The following is a 17,075-nucleotide window of genomic DNA, read 5'->3' as shown; positions in this document are numbered from 1 at the left end:
CTACCTGGGTGGAAGGAGCACAGGTCCAATGGCGGGGAGAGTCCAACACAACCCAGGATTCCTGTCTTCCAGGTCTCTCCACACAATTCACTTCATGACAGTCTAGCAAACGTGTCCAACCCATAGCCTGTGGGCCCCGTGCAGCCCAGGACAGCTTTGAACGCAGCCCAAAGCAAATTCGTGAATTTTCTTAAAACTTTATGAGTTCTTGGTTGGGCTGGTGGCTCACGCCGGCAATCCCAGCACTTTGGGAGGCTGAGGCAGGCGGATCACCTGAGGTCGGGAGTTTGAGACCAGCCTGACCAAAATGGAGAAACCCCTATCTTACTAAAAATACAAAATTAGCCAGGTATAGTGGCACATGCCTGTAATCCCAGCTACTCAGGAGACTGTGGCAGGAGAATCGCTTGAACCCACGAGGCAGAGGTTGTGGTGAGCTGAGATTGCGCCATTGCACTCCAGCCTGGGCGACAAGAGTGAAACTCCGTCCCAACAACAACAACAAAATTATATATATAATATATATATACATGAAGTTTTTCTATGATTTTTTTTTTTGAGTTTATCATAGTGTTACTGTATTTTATGTGTGGGGCAAGACAATTCTTCCAGTGTGGCCCAGGAAAACCAAACAACTGGACACCCCGGACGATGAAAAAGAACGCTCTTCAGTCCCTGCCGTCACCAAAGCCCCACCTCAGTTCCTGTCCTTAGGTAACACCAAGATAGCAAAATGGAATTTTACCAAACCGCTCTTAGGTTCCTTCCCCAGGAGACCAGAAACGCCCTGGGGACTGCCTGCCTTTGAGGCAATTTCTTTTTTTCCTTTTTAAAGAAAGTGGTAAACATCTGAAAATAGAGTTTTTGAAAGAAAGTGACTCTTCAGTTGTAATTATAGCAGAGTTGGCCACTGCTTTCTATCAGCAGGAAAGCTGCTTCTATTTTTTTTTTTTATTTTTTTTTTCATGGTGATTTTGTTTTTGTTTTTGTTTTTGTTTGGAGACCGAGTCTTGGTTAGTTGCCCAGGCTGGAGTGCAGTGAGTGCTGTGATCTCGGCTCACTGCAACCTCCGTCTCCCGGGTTCAAGAGATTCTCCTGCCTCAGCCTCCCGAGTAGCTGGGACTGCAGGCTCCGGCCACCACACCTGGTTAATTTTGTTGTATTTTTAGTAGAGACGAAGTTTCACCATGTTGACCAGGCTGGTCTCGAACTCCTGGCTTCAGGTTATCTGCCCGCCTCGACCTCCCAAAATGCTGGGATTACAGGCGTGAGCCACCGCTCCGGCCTTCTAAATATAGCCTGTATAATGCAAATCCCCAAAGAGAGCCAGCCGCCGGCCCCATTCAGTTTCCTCCCTCAAAGGCTGGGGGTGTGCGCCCTGGGCAGGGCGAAGGGTTCCCTGCGGAGACGCCCCAGCCCCGCCTCGTGCCCCTCCCCAGTAGGCTTCGGGGCCTGTGCACAGACGCACACGGCGGGGGAGGAAGAAGGGTCAACTTCACGCCAGATGTTTTGGGGGGAGCTGCTTCTTCAGTACGTGCTTGGATCAAGGGTGCATTTGCAAACGTTTCAAAATGCCGTAGAAGAGGTAGGAGTCAAGGGCTTGGGATCTGGAGGGGAAGGAGGAGAGGCAGTGAAACAGCAGAAAGGTTGGTGGGGAATGGGCTCAGTAATGGCCCCTGTCATGGCCTTGGGCCGGACTCGTCAGCTCATTTTCTATTTCTAACTCAGTGCCGGGCCCTGAGTCCTGTGCTCAACCTAGCAATTTGGAGACGGCGGGGGATATGCATGTAACAGAACAGGATGCTCTCCGGACAAACGTTCTGAAAGAAAACCAAACGGAAGATCCTCCCGCCTCTGCTGGGCGTCTCTAATGACCCCTGGGGTGTGTTCCAGACATGCGTGGGCATCTGCGAATGTACTCACCTGAGAGCTGCCACTACCTTTTTATTTATTTATTTATTTATTTATTTATTTATTTGGAGACAGAGTCTCGCTCGTCACTAGGCTGGAGGGCAGTGGCGTGCACTGCAACCTCCGCCTCCCGGGTGCCAGCGGTTCTCCTGCCTCAGCCTCCCGAGTAGCTGGGGCTACAGGCGCTACCGCCAGGCCCGGCTGATTTTTGTATTTTTAGTAGAGATGGGGGTTTCACCATGTTGACCAGGATGGCCTCGATCTCCTGACCTCATGATCCGCCTGCCTGGGCCTCCAAAGTGCTGGCATTACAGGCGTGAGCCACCGCGCCCGGCCTGCCTCTACCTCTTGATCCATGGGATCAGAAATGAGAAATGCAAAGACTGTCGCTGTGTTATGTGTGTACTGTTTGTGATTGTAATTCACAATCCCCTGTCTTGCTCCTCACCCCATTTTCAATTGAGAATGCTTCCAGGACACTATCTGAAACTCCTGGAAGGCTAGATTTAGGTATAAACAGAGTAGAACTCCAGATTTCTGCAGTGCTCCTTAGGGGCTGAGTTTCCTGCATGCTCTTGAAAATTAGAGGAGACTTTTTTTTTTAACACTTCAAAATTATTGCAGAAAGGCAGGCAGATGAGAAGATAACCAGGTTGTGAGGAAGTCCAAGATATTTGGTAAGGATGCTCAAGTTTTGGGAAAGTTCAGCTGAAATAGCAATTTGTGGGTGGACTATTAGCAGGAAGTTGACTGGAGAATTAATCAGAGATTGAAGGGACATGGGGGACCGGGAGGATAAGTTTGAACTCGGGCTCAGGATATGGAAAAAGATTCAGTAAAGCTGAGAGTCCTGTGTGCTTAAGGTTTTAAAGTCCTAACCAGCCCCAGGGTGTCTAAGGCACGCTGGTAATTAGAATCAGAGATTCCATTCAGCAAAAGCAGACAGGAAAGCAAATCTCTTTTCTTTGTTTGTCCTGGTTGAAAACCAAACACGGTAGCCATTTGATGAAATTCCAATGTCAGGAGTGTTTGGGCAGGGAAGGGAGGGTAAAATTGCAGCTAGCCTCTGACCACAGGGAAATCTACCTCTCAGGCCATTCTTCAGCCCCGCACTCTGGAATGTTCACAGGGTGTCTGTGCATCTCCCCTGATTCCAGCCCACAGGACACTTGCTCTTTCTTGTGACCCCAACATGTCAGCTGGCAAGACTCAACATTCCTGTCTGGGACTGAGCAGCTTGAACCACTTGTATGAGTCACAGGTAATTTTCAGCAGTGTGAGAAACCACTGCATGAAGAGAAGTACTAGGTCCTGAGGAGGCTTAGCTCTGGGGTGATGGAGATGGGGGCGGGGGTGGAGAGAAGGCCCTAAAGGTCAACTGCAATGTCCCCATTTTCATGTATCTTCAGCAACATAGACAAATCCCAGCTGATCCAAGCTTTTGAAAACCTGACCTTTTGTAAAAATGAGGAAACTAAAGTTATAGCCCTTTCTGGAGTGTGGAAGCTTTGGAAACATGGCACCACAGTGAGGCAAGCCGGGGAGGGTGCCAGCCCAAACCAGAACCAAGTGTGGGCATTTCATGCCATTAGCACAAAAGGTTAGTGGGCCGGGTTAAGCTTGGGCAAGATCTCAGAAGATCTTAGATCCAGTGTATTTTCTGTCAGTAGATTTCAGTCAGAAACGTCGTGAAAGATACCTCAGCTTGGCATTGGGCTTGGGGCAAAGATCTGTGACTTTCTTTTCCAGGGAAGTTCTCTGAGAACTGAATCAATTTCTGCCCTCTAATCTATATTGCATCCCTTCCTGAACCAACCTACCTAAAACTGTGCCCCACTCCTCCATTTAAAAAAAAAAAAAAATTGTCATTTAAAAACGTTTGAGGCTGGGTGCAGTGGCCCACGCCTGTAATCCCAGCACTTTGGGAGACTGAGGCGGGCAGATCACTTGAAGCCAGGAGTTCAACATCAGCCTGGCCAACATGGCGAAACCCCATCTCTACTAAAATACAAAAATTAGCCAAGCATGGTGCCACATGCCTGTAGTCCCAGCTACTTGGGAGGCTGAGGCAGGATAATCATTTGAACCTAGAAGGTGGAGGTGGCAGTGAGCCAAGATTGCCCCACTGCATTCTATCCTGGGCAACAGAGTGAGACTGTGTAAAAAAACAAACAAACCACTTTTGAGTTTTCTACTGTCTACTGAATCGAGTACACATTCCTTTGCCTGGTTATTTAAAAATCCTCCATAATTCGGCCCCACCCCACCTATCCAGTTGTTCTTTCCTCCCCACACACCGTCTGATCTGGTCAGAAAGGCCTTTGCACTGTCCCAGATAGCTTACTCATTCCTGCCTGTTTCATTCCCAGTTTTCTCCTCATTCATTCCTGAATCTGAATTTATTCTTCTTTAACAAAACCAAAAGACCCCACCTTAGGATATCTTGCCAACTACTTCAATTCGCATTTCTCTATCTCCAAGTAACAAGTCACGCCTTGATATATATACCTCCCCGATATGACTATAAGCCACCATGAGTTGAGCACAACTTATGTAAGTTATAGTGCCTCACATAAGTTGTGCTCAGTAAATAAATGTTGATTAGTTGCAGTTCTTTTTTTTTTTTTTTCCGCACTGTCGCCTGGGCTGGAGTGCAACGGTGCAATCTCGGCTCACTGCAACCTCTGCCTCGCAGGTTCACACGATTCTCCTGCCTCAGCCTCCCTGGTAGCTGGGATTACAGGCGCACACCACCACAGCCGGCTAATTTTTTGTAGTTTTAGTAGAGATGGAGTTTCACTATGTTGGCCAGAATGGTCTCGAACTTCTGACCTCGTGATCCACCTGCCTCTGCCTCCCAAAGTGCTGGGATTACAGGTGTGAGCCACTGTGCCTGGCCTAGTTGCAGCTCTTTTTCTTCTACAGTAAAGGCCAAACACATACAAAATCAGTCTCCTCCCAATCCTGACTTGGGTCCTCTAAGTTTAGTAGCACAGACAGAAAATGTAGAGAATGGTTGTACCTAAGATATTAAGGGGGGATGAGTTCAAGACAGAATAAAATGTTTGCCCAACCCTGACATTTTAATGCTCATCTACTGGCATCTTCAGAACATTCAAACCCAGGACACCATAACATTAAATTCTTTCGTGTTTGAGACTTTTCCTCCTAATTCTCCTTCTCTTTGAGGGAATGGTATAAGTACAAGAGGTTGGAAGAAACCATACGCTTCTTTTTTGAAAAATAAAGACAGGAGCTGGTCATGTTGCCCAGGCCGGTCTAGAATTCTTGGGCTCAGGTGAATCCTTCCCCATTGGCCCACGAAAATGCTGGGATTACAGGTGTCAATCACTGCACCCAGTCCCCATATACTTTTTTTTTTTTTTTTTTTTTTGAGATGGAGTTTCGTTCTTGTTGCCTAGGCTGGAGTGCAGTGGCGTGGTCTTGGCTCACTGCAACCTCCACCTCCCCAGTTCAAGTGATCCTCCTGCCTCAGCCTCCTGAGTAGCTGGGATTACAGGCACGTGCCATGACATGCTAAGTTTTGTACTTTTAGTGGAGATGGGGTTTTACCATGTTGGCCAGGCTGGTCTTGAACTCCTGACCTCAGGTGATCTGCCTGCCTTGGCCTCCAAAGTGCTGGGGTTACAGGTATGAGCCACCGCACCTGGCCCCTGTATACTTATTTAAACGCAATAGAACAGACATATAGACCAGTGGAATAGAATAGAGCCCAGAAATAAACCCTTGCGTATATGGTAAACTGATTGTCAGCAAGGGTTCCAAGACCATTCAATGGGGAAAGGATAATCTTTTCAATAAATGGTGCTGGAAAAACTGGATAGTCCCACATACTAAAGAATGAAACTGGACCCGTACCTTATGCCATATACAGAAACTAACTCAAAATGAACCAGAGACCTAAACTTAAGAGTTAACACTGTAAAACTCTTAAAAGAAGACACAGGGAAAAATCTTCACGACATTGGACTTCACAGTGATTTCTAGAATGTGACAGCAAAATCACAGGCAACAAAAGAAAAAAACAGATAAATTAGATTTCATCAAAATACAGAACTTGTGCACACTATTAAAAGAGTGAAAAGGGCTGGGTACAGTGGTTCACGCCTGTAATCCCAGCACTTTGGGAGGCCGAGGCAGGCAGATCACCTGAGGTCAGAAGTTCGAGACCAGCCTGGCCAATATGGTGAAACCCTGTCTCTAATAAAAATGCAAAAAAATTAGCCGAGCATGGTGGTAGGTGCCTGTAATCCCAGCTACTCAGGAGACTGAGGCAGGAGAATCGCTTGAGCCTGGGAGGCGAAGGTTGCAATGAGCCGAGACTGTGCCACTGCATGCCAGCCTGGGCAACAGAGCAAGACTCTGTATAAAAGTAAATAAATAAATAGGCCGGGCACAGTGGCTTACACCTGTAATCCCAGCACTTTGGGAGGCTGAGGCGGGCGGATCACCTTAAGTCGGGAGTTCGAGGCCAGCCTGACCAACATGGAGAAACCCCGTCTGTACTAAACATACAAAATTAGCCAGGTGTGGTGGTGCATGCCTGTAATCCCAGCTACTTGGGAGGCTGAGGCAGAAGAATAGCCTGAACCGGGAGGCAGAGGTTGTGGTGAGCTGAGATCATGCTATTGCACTCCAGCCTGGGCAACAAGAGCAAAACTCTATCTCAAAATAAATAAATAAATAGATAAATAAATAAAAATTAAAAGAGTGAAAAGACAACCCACAGAATGGGAGAAAACACTTGTAAATCATATTTCTGTTAAGGAATTAAAATCCAGAATAAAGAACTCCTACAACTTAGCAGCGAGAAAACAAAACAACTCAATTCAATAAAGGAGAAAGAACTAGGGTAGATATTTCTCCAAAGAAGATACACAAATGGCCAACAAGCTTCATGAAAAAAGGCTCAGTGTCACCAGTCATTAGATAAATGCAAATCAAAACAAAATGAGATATAACTTCTTACCTATTAGGATGACTATTTGAAAAAAAACGAAAGAAGAAAGAAAAAAAAAGCAAGTTTTGGCAAGGATATAGAGAAATTGAAATTCTCATGCATGACTGGTGAGAATGTAAACGATGTAGCCACTGTGGAAAACAGTTTGGCAGTTCCTCAAAAAGTTAGAGAATTACCATATGACTTCACAATTTCATTCCTAGGTGTGTACCCCAAAAAAATTGAAAGAAAGGACTCCCATACCCATACACCGATGTTAATGGCAGCATATTCACAACAGCTAAAAGTCAGAAACAACCCGGTGTCCACTGGCAGATGAATGGATAAGCAAAATGCGATATAGTCATACAATGGAATATTATTCAGGCTTAGAAAGGAAGGAAATTCTGGCCAGGCGCAGTGGCTCACACCTGTAATCCCAGCACTTTGGGAGGCCCAGGCGGGCGGATCATGAGGTCAGGAGTTCAAGACCAGCCTGGCCAACATGGTAAAACCCCACCTCTACTAAAAATACAAAAATTAGCCGGGTGTGGTGGTGCATTCCTCTAATCCTAGCTACTCAGGAGGCTGAGGCAGGAGAATTGCTTGAACCTGGGAGGCGGGGGTTGCAGTGAGTCAAGACTGTGCCACTGCACTCCAGCCTGCGCAACAGAGCGAGACTTCATCTCAAAAAAAAAAAAAAAAAAAGGCTGGGCACAGTGGCTCACGCTTGTAATCCCAGCACTTTGGGAGGCTGAGGCAGGCAGATCACGAGGTCAGGAGTTCGAGACCAGCCTGACCAACACGGTGAAACCCTGTCTCTACTAAAACTACAAAAATTAGCTGGGCGTGGTGGCAGGCGCCTGTGATCCAAGCTACTTAGGAGGCTGAGGCAGGAGAATCGCTTGAACCCTGGAGGCAGAGGTTGCAGTGAACCAAGATCGTACCACTGCACTCCAGCCTGGGCGACAGAGTGAGACTCCATCTCAAAAAGAAAAAAAAAAAAAGGGTTTACCGCAATTAATGTACCCCAAATGCTGCTGGGTAGGGACTTGCAGAAGGAATGCTAAGTGTGGGCTTTGACACAACCCAATTCCCTGTGGCAACCAGGTGTTGCTGGTTTAGGTTAGTGATTCGTGCTTACGGGTGGGGTAGAAGAAATACAGCCTCGGCTTATGAATACCTAGGCACAGAATGTCCTCAGCTCGGCCCTATGGGGAACTGTTCTCACAACCCTGTGAGTTCTTCCCAAGGAATCAGGGCCAAACAAAGGATTAAGGACCTCAAAAAAAGGGAGTTCTCAATCCAGTTCCTTCAGCAGAGTCACTGTACCTTGAAGGACCGGCACCATTTGTGCTTCAGGGAAAACAACACTGGAAAACAACACTGGCCTCTAACAGAAGGTGGGAGTGGGAACTCTCCCCTGCACCCCTATGCTTTAGGAGGAAGGTGCTGCCCACATGCTGAGCCAGTTGCAGGAGAGCACCTAGGCCTGCTGCATTCCACCTCCTGCAGAGACACCCGTGTGCTCCTGTGTTGTAGCTTGTTAAGGGAGTGTAGACTTGTCCTTCTTGTGTTGAGTAATTTTTCAGGGAGGCTGGAAGAACTAGAGGGTAAATTTCCTCTCTACTCCAGCCAGGGCTTCCAGGAGCCAGGGCCTCCACTCCAATATATGCATGCATTGTGTTGTTATTTCCTATTAAATCCCATCTTTTCACCCACCACTGAGTATTACACTAGTATTGACACTTAGTTTTCAATCCAGTTTAATATTTTATACACAGGTTCTTGTACTGGTTTCCAATTATTTTATGTAAGTCTTGAATTCCCCCTCAAAATTACAAACCCTCAAAATTACAAACCTCTTGGGAACCCTGCTTTAGCACCTATGTTCCCTCCCACATCCAGTACACAATGAACATTAGATCAGTGTCAATCACTATATGGGAATATGTAAATAACCTAGTGTAGATCTATAGTAAGTAATACTCTGCAACAGTTAAAATAATAAGGTGGATCTACATATTCTGACATGGAGAGATTTCCAATTCATATTATTTAGTCCCCCAAAATTAAAGCAATCAGGCGCAGTACAAAGCCCTTTATGTAGCAGGAAGTAAAAGAAACAAGGGCCTGGTCCATCCATCTGTTTATTTCCTTCCTCCTACGTACCCCTAGTCACAGACATTTGTTACAATCCAGTGTGGCAGAACTCAGTAATTTCCTGTATTTTCCCTTTCAAAAAGAACTGTAGTTAATGTTAAATAAATGTCTAAGTCAGTTGCCATAGGACTTGCCACAATAACAGTCACACTTACATGGGGCTGTCATTACTCACAGTGCTTTACATGAATTAACTCATTTAACCCTCACAATAGTCTTATAAGACACTGAGGCACAGAGAGGTGAAGTCACTTGCCCTAGGTCAGACAGCACAGCAAGGAGGCGGCAGACCCAGGATTCAAGCCCAGGAGCCTGTGTCCTTAACCTCTATGCTGAAGGTGCTTTTCTTTGTTTCTACTTTTTGTGTATGCCTCAGTGATGGCACTCAGAACGCTGTGTAAGAATTAACGGAAAAGAAAAAAAAATCCCCATTCCCACCCTAACCTGTGGCTCCGTTTATGGACTTGTAGGTTTGAGGTACCTATAAGCAGCTACTGATGCCTTCTGGAAACTATGTGTGGGCTGCTACTGAGAGAACATGACCATTTGCTGTGACTGTGTTAGTCAAGTGATATACATAGATCTCCCCAGCAAGCGCCTCCTGAGGACGGGTTCCAGCCCCAACCCTAGGTCATATCAAGTACAACTTCAGCTATTAAGCTGGCTAATGATGGTCCAGGTGTAACAAATCCCACCTGATTGAAAGCAGCAGGGGTAGACCTGCTAACTTTTATAGAAACATAGGTACAAAGTATAAGATTCCTAGGACTCTGATTCTTGGCTCCTCAAAAGCTTGAGGAACAAATATTGATGCCATCTAAAAGCAAATTAGAAGGCTTTGCGCAGGCCTAGGCCCCCGAATAATGTGCTGGAGATGACACTGTGTTTAGTGCTGTTTCAGGTTAAGTCAGCATCCCTCCAATGTGCAGACCTACTGTCATAGCAATATATATCCCTGGTTCACACATGGAATGTTTGCTTTCTGGCAGCCAAATGCACTTGGAACTGGCAGTAATGATCGCACAAAAGCAGGAAAGCTGAGCAGTTAGTCACATGACTACCAAGGTACTGAGATGGAAGAATTGGGCATCACTTAATGAAAATATCTTGGCATCTCAGAATCAGAAGTTTCCAAACTTGGAGGCAGTTTCAGAACCATCATATTCAAAGTCCTTGTTTTACAAATGTAGCAACTGAAGCTTTAAAAAAAAGGTAGGCCTCAGGGCTCCTTGCCTGAGCAAAGTTAAAGTGTAGTTCTTCCAATACAATTCACTCAGACCTCCCTTTCAATGACAGCAGGGCCTTTAGTCCCAGCTACAGTCATTAATTCATCCCTGGTACTTGACTTCTATTCCTCCTTTCCTCTTAATGGTCCTGTTTTCATTTCCTTTTGTTTTTGAGACTGAGTCTTGCCCTGTCACCTAGGCTGGAGTGTAGTGGTGCCATATGGGTTCACTGCAACCTCAGCCTACAGGGTTCAAGTGATTCTCATGCCTCAGCATTCCGAGTAGGGCTAATTTTTGTATTTTTAGTAGAGATCCCCGTCTCTTCACTATGTCGGCCAGGCTGGTCTTGTACTCCTGGCCTCAAGTGATCTACCCACCTCGGCCTCCCAAAGTGCTGGGATTACAGGTGTGAGCCATTGTGCTAGGCCACATTTTTATTTTTAATTGTTCTGTTTGTGTTTTGTTTACTCATACAGAAAAGGAGAATCATACCTCCATTCCACCACCCCACTCCAACCCCTCCGCCGTGGCTCCAATGCTACAGACCACTCCCAACTTCAGTCCCAGAAGAATGGAAGGAAGGCTGCAACTTAAGAGACTGGGGTTAGAAGTGATCTTCAGAAATTGTTTGCCTTGCCTGCGTCTAGAGTTCTTACGGTTTGGGTCCTCCAGGTGGTTTTCAGGCTTTTCTCTTATGTAACCATGTTTATGAGGTGAAGTTATTTGACAATGTGCTTGTACTGCTTTCAAATAATGAAAACCAGCCATTGCCCTACTAATGTCTCATCAGAACAAAAATTCTGCCTTCCACATGCAGACTGCTCTCTGGTTTTCAAAACTACTGCTTCTCCCTTCCGGAACAGCCCTACCTTCCCACTTGGAAGGGGGCACGGGAAAGTGGCTGCACTGAGTTGCCCCTCCTGCCTCCCTTCCCTCCCCTCCCCTCACCCTCTCCACCTCCTCCTTTGCAGAAGGCAGTGGGTTGATGTCCACGTTGATCTGCAGGTGGGTTCCAGTTGGACAGTCTCTGGACAAAAGCAAAGCCTACTTTTCTCCTCAGGGTGAAAGGGGTGGGGAGAGGCCATGAGGATGGGAGGAGAGTGCCCCAAATCAAAATGCTTCTCCCGGAGTCAGGAAAGAATTCCAGATCACTAGCTCTGACCAGACTCTTGTGCTAAAGAAACAGGCTGTGGCCGGGTGCGGTGGCTCACGCTTGTAATCCCAGCACTTTGGGAGGCCGAGGCGGGCGGATCACAAGGTCAGGAGATTGAGACCATCCTGGCTAACACGGTGAAACCCCATCTCTACTAAAAACACAAAAAAATTAGCCTGGTGTCGTGGCAGGCGCCTATAGTCCCAGCTACTCAGGCAGGAGAATTGCTTGAACCTGGGAGGTGGAGGTTGCAGTGAGCCAAGATCATGCCACTGCACTCCAGCCTGGGCAACAGAGCGAGACTCCATCTCAAAAAAAAAACACAAAAAACAAAACAAAACAAAACAAAAAAAGGCTGTAAGGGCAGTCTCTTCTAACACTGCCCTGGAGCTAGGTTATTTCCTAGACTGGCTCAGAAAATATCTGTCTTTGAGAACAGTGCCGCTTTAGCATAGAATCTAGCAGAACACCGTCGTTCTACATGGTCCTGGCATGACCTCCCCTTGGGGTGTGGACGGCCGAAAAGGGCACACAGTTTCGGTTTGACAGCCTAAGATGTGAATCCCAGTTGAGCCATTGACTAGCTGTGACCTTGAGCACATTAACTTTCCTGAACTTCAAGTTTTCTCATCTTAAGTCGGGGTTAATAATACTTACACTGTGGCCCTAAAAAATCAGAGAGAAAAAAGAGTCTATGAAAAATGCTTGCTTCATACAAAGGGCCCAGAAGTGGTAGTTTTTTGTTTGTTTGTTTGTTTTTTGAGACAGTTTCGCTCTTGCTGCCCAGCCTGGAGTGCAATGGCGCGATCTCGGCTCACTGCAACCTCCGCCTCCCGAGTTCAAGCGATTCTTCTACCTCAGCCTCCCCAGTAGCTGGGATTACAGGCGCCGCCACCACACCCGGCTAAGTTTTGTATTTTTAGTAGAGACGGGGTTTCGTCCTGCTGGCCAGGCTGGTCTTGAACTCCTGACCTCAGGTCCGCCCGCCTCCGCCTCCCAAAGTGCTGGGATTACAGGAGTGAGCCAGGGCCGGGCGCGGTGGAAATAAAATTAGTTTTTAAATTGTTGTTAAAATTAAATTAGAAAGTTTGAAGACTAAATATAGTTCAGACATTGTTGCCTGGTCTATTGGTCAAACAGATGTATACCGACACTGCTAGATGTTTTAAGATTATAAGGCCGGGCCGGGCGCGGTGGCTCAAGCCTGTAATCCCAGCACTTTGGGAGGCCGAGACGGGCGGATCACAAGGTCAGGAGATCGAGACCATCCTGGCTAACACGGTGAAACCCCGTCTCTACTAAAAATACAAAAAAAAAAAACTAGCCGGGCGCGGTGGCGGGCGCCTGTAGTCCCAGCTACTCGGGAGGCTGAGGCAGGAGAATGGCGTGAACCCGGGAGGCGGAGCTTGCAGTGAGCTGAGATCCGGCCACTGCACTCCAGCCTGGGCGACAGAGCGAGACTCCGTTTCAAAAAAAAAAAAAAAAAGAAAAAGAAAAAATCTTGGCCGGGCGCGGTGGCTCAAGCCTGTAATCCCAGCACTTTGGGAGGCCGAGACGGGCGGATCACGAGGTCAGGAGATCGAGGCCATCCTGGCGAACACGGTGAAACCCCGTCTCTACTAAAAATACAAAAACAAAACAACAACAACAACAACAAACAACCCACCTCTACAAGCGTGAGCCACCGCGCCCGGGGCCATTATTATTAATCACTGAGGGACGCCTAGGGAAAACTCAGCAGGAAATCAAGGACTCTTGTGAGAAAAATGGAACCCAAATAGCCCGGACTGGCGCTCCCTGGACTCTGCAGCCGGCGGCGCTGCCCGCGGACGGGGCGGGCTGGGGGCGGGGGGCGCGGCGGCGACGAAGGGGAAGGGGCTGCGCGGCGAGGTTTGCGTCGGGAAAGGTGAGGGCGGCCCGGGCCTCCCGCGGGGGAAGGAAGAGGTGCAGCCACGTGACGCAGCTCAGCCCAGCCCCGAGCGCGGCGGGACCGGATGCGGGAAGTGGGCTCGGGGCCCCGCTCCCCTGCCCGGCTCGCCCGCCCGCGTCAGCTGACCTGGTTTCCGCGGGGCCCGCGCCCGGCCCCGCGCTCCGCTCCGCGCCCGCCGGCCCGGCCCTCCCTCCCCAGCTAGCCCGGCCGCCGCGGCCTCTTCAGCCCAGCGCCCGGGGCCGTCCTGCAGTTCCCCCGAGTGGGCCCGCAGGCCGCGGCCGCCTGCTCAGCGCAGGACCCTTCGCCTCCCCGGGACAGGCGCCTTCACCTCGGGACCCGGCCGCCCTGTTCCCCGCGGCCGCCCCGCTCCCCGCGACGCCCCGCGCCCCGCGACTACCTCCTCTCCGCGGCCGCCCTGCGCCGCTCCGGCCCCCTGCAGCCGCCCAGGCCTCCAGCGAGGGCCGCCGAGGGCTCCAGGCACACCCAGGCCCGTCCTTCTCGCCCGCAGCGCCCCCCCGGGACCCTCAGGGACCCACCTGCCCTGCCCCCGGGGCGCGGCTGTCTGGAGCCTCGGCGCCGTCGCAGCCTCGCAGCCTCCCAGCCTCGCGCCGCGTGGAGCCGGGACCGCGGAAGGAAGGGTCGCCGCGGCCGTCGCGCCAGCCCTCGGGCCTACATCCGCTCGCGGCCACGCGGCTCGCAAACTAGGAGGGGAGAAGGGAAGAAACACCCGATTGGATTCGGGAACACGACTCTGTCCCCTCACGTCACCCTCCCGAGACCTGTGGGGCGTGTCGCCATTTTAGGGCTGGAGACGAGGAAACCGAGGCGCGGAGAGAAGAAGCCACCGGGCGGCTGCTTTGCCGCGAAGCCAGAGCCACCACGTTTTCTCCGCGGCGGTGGTTGGAGCCGCGCCTGAGCGCATCTGCCACCGGCCGAGAGGTCGCATCTTTTCTGGAACTTGCTCCCCGCTCGCATCACGGGAGCAGTCGGTCTGCTCTTCCAGTAGAAACTGTTTTGCCACTTTCGGGGGGAATCTTGAGTTACCAACTCAACTCTCGGGTCTTAGATAACACTTTCCTGGACCCCACAAGATGCTCCAGCACCTCTACTTCCCTTTTTGATAGCCCTCGTAATACAAAAAGAGCGATACTGCAATTGCCCTCTTCCTTGTCCGTCTCCCTCTGCAGATGGAGCGAAGGGACCTGAGCGCGGGCACCATGGCTTCACTGCCGCCGCAGCAGTAGCTGAAGTGCCATGGGCCGGCTCCCGGGGTGCCATAGGTTCCCAGGAACACCGTTTGAGAACCACTGAACTAGAGTCTGCAAGTTAACGTAAGGCAAGAAGGAAAACCAGAAACAACTGTAAAAACCTGACCTTTCATCACCTTCATACTGGCCATCATTTATCGAGTGCTTATTCGATAACAGACATGGTTCTCGGTGTGGGAGTGCAGTGCTCCTCGAACATAAATGGGTCCGAATCGCAGGGGATCTTGGTGAACTGCAGGTTCTGATTCAGTGCCTCTGGGGTGGGGCCTGAGAGTCTGCATTTGCAACAAGGTCCCAGGATACTTCGTGTAGAAAGGCTTTGGTGTATTAACGTATTCTGTCTTCTTAATCCTGTGAAATAACACTGCTATTCCCACTTTACCGATGAGGAAACGGGTTAAGTACATATGAACTTACATCAAAATAAATAGACTGCAGGGCAAGGAGGGAGGGGAGAATAGTGTGGGCAGTGTACAGTTTTAGAAGAAGCAGAAGCAAAGTTCTAGGCAGAGGAAAAAGGATTTACAGAAAGCCTGACATACAGGGCAGGGGGACGGGGCCTCCACACAGGGCTGTCTCACCGTCAGATATTATATGCATAGTACTTGGGGCTATGGGCTTCCTGAAGGTCCCAAGTATTTGAGACCTGAAAAAAGTTTATTGATACCCACATAGGAAAAATGAGCATTTAAATTAATAATTCCAAAATTCAAATCATGAACTGTTTCAAAGATTTAAATGATAGAATTCATATTTAGTAAGTGATATGGGTATATTTTAATGCATTTGATTTTAAAAATGGGGTAGGGCCTACTAAGAACAGGCCAAGCCCTGGCCCCAGTGGGTTTGGATATAATCCTGAGGGCAGCTGGGAACCACTGATAGAAGCAGGAGAATGTTCTCTGTGGCTACAGTGAGGAGAATGGATTGGAGGGAGGCCAGACTGGAGGCCCAGTGGCCAGAGACCAGATAGGCAGTTACACTCTTCCAGATTGCGAGACAATGTCTCGTTAGTGCCAAGATTAGCATAAAATCATAGCATTATATAACCCAGTTATTCTTTGATTCCTTCGGCCCCATCTGACTCAGCATTCTAAATTTACTTAAGGTCTGGGGACAAGGGTTTTTGGCAAATCCTTGAAGGCAAATGATGTTACAGTCAATCAGTACATGCCTTGAGCCAGACAGACATGGTTACGGGCCTCGGTTCTGCTGCTTGCTAGCTGTGTGACTTTGCACAGTGATTTAACTTCTCTGGGCCTCAGATTCCTTACTGGTAACATAAGCATAATGGTTTCCTCACAGAATTAAGTGAGAAAACTATGTATATAGGACTTCTTATGGAGTACTTAGAAATAAATGGTAGCCGTTATCATTTATGTGCCTTTGTTCTGAAATATGCTTAAGTTTTCTCTAGGAAGGAACAGAGGGTAAATTATTTAGTATTTTCATCAATCTGAGATAAAAATTATTATCCTCATTTTGCAGATAAGGAAAAGGGTTCAGAGATTAGATCACAGCTCTGTGAAGTAGGGGCACAAAGTGGTCAACCGGGAAGAGCTGGGCTTTATTTTCCTTGTACTTCTGTCCATGCACTCTCTCCAGCAGTTGACATCTGCCTTCTTTGATGGCTCCATGACCAATTTCCCTTAGTCATGGCATGAGTCAGCCATGAGGGCTGATGGCACACCACCGAATACAATGCTGTGGTGCCACTGGCCTCCATTTCCCTTCTTCTCCAACGTTTTCCAGCCTCCCTAATACCTTGCCCCCCAGTTTTATTGCTTCTGGATTTTCCTTATTAAAGAGCTTGTCTCTGAGACTCAGACAGAACCGCCCCAGACTGGGATGGCTTCCAGGGTACCTCCCTTTCAAGGGAGCAGATAAGTAGGTCACATCGGGATGGTGAGGGAGGAAGCTGACTTCTTATGGGAGGAGGAAAAATACTGCAGGTCACATGGAGAATGGAAAACAAAATAACAGGGTTTCTCTGTTTTCCTAATTCTCTCACACAATCTCACAGGGACAGCCCCCTGCCGGCCACTATTACTGTGACTAGCATTCTGGAAACAGCACAGGCAATACTGATTTCTTGGATCTTGAGGATACTAGTGGCAACTTGAGGATAAGCCTTGTCGACCCTGTGCTCCCCTCCATCCCACCTGCCTCCTCTTCAGGCTACTCCATAGCCCCCAGGGTATTTTTTTCTCCTATATGGTGAAGCGAAATCTCAGCTTTTACAGGAGCTTCCACCTTGTGGACTGCCCCTTGAGGGCCTAAAAGCACAGAGCTCTGCAGCTTGGAAGCTCTTGGGGGCAGGAAGGCTGCAGCAGCCCAGGATCCCGTTTACAGAGACGCCTTTGAAGCAACCGGGTTAGGTCATGGGCTCTGCAAGATTCCTGCTCCCCTTCCCAACCCTAGTGAAGGCAGTTCACAACAAGGAGTGTGGGTGAGCATTCAATTA

The 17,075-nt window shown here is 48.8% G+C and overlaps 1 protein-coding gene and 1 long non-coding RNA gene across 3 annotated transcripts in view; one reads left to right on the top strand and one right to left on the bottom strand.

Annotated features, from left to right (window-relative positions):
• Nucleotides 1-17,075, bottom strand: part of LOC105463812 (ninjurin 2) — a 97,633-nt gene that overhangs the window by 65,258 nt on the left and 15,300 nt on the right. The window contains exon 1 of one of the 2 annotated variants that reach the window (XM_011711138.3): nt 13,880-13,976. The exons of the other annotated variant lie outside the window; for it this stretch is intronic. The gene's annotated coding sequence lies outside the window, so the exon portion shown is untranslated. Of the gene's footprint in view, nt 1-13,879; nt 13,977-17,075 lie in introns of those variants that run through there. 2 annotated transcript variants of the gene reach the window in all.
• Nucleotides 1,438-11,297, top strand: LOC105463810 (uncharacterized). The gene is made up of 3 exons (XR_011609462.1): nt 1,438-1,585; nt 3,069-3,172; nt 10,737-11,297. It is a non-coding gene; the product is annotated as an uncharacterized lncRNA (long non-coding RNA).

Source organism: Macaca nemestrina, chromosome 10 (genome assembly GCF_043159975.1).
Source record: "Macaca nemestrina isolate mMacNem1 chromosome 10, mMacNem.hap1, whole genome shotgun sequence".
Lineage (NCBI taxonomy): Eukaryota > Metazoa > Chordata > Mammalia > Primates > Cercopithecidae > Macaca > Macaca nemestrina.
This window is presented reverse-complemented; position numbering and strand designations above follow the sequence as displayed.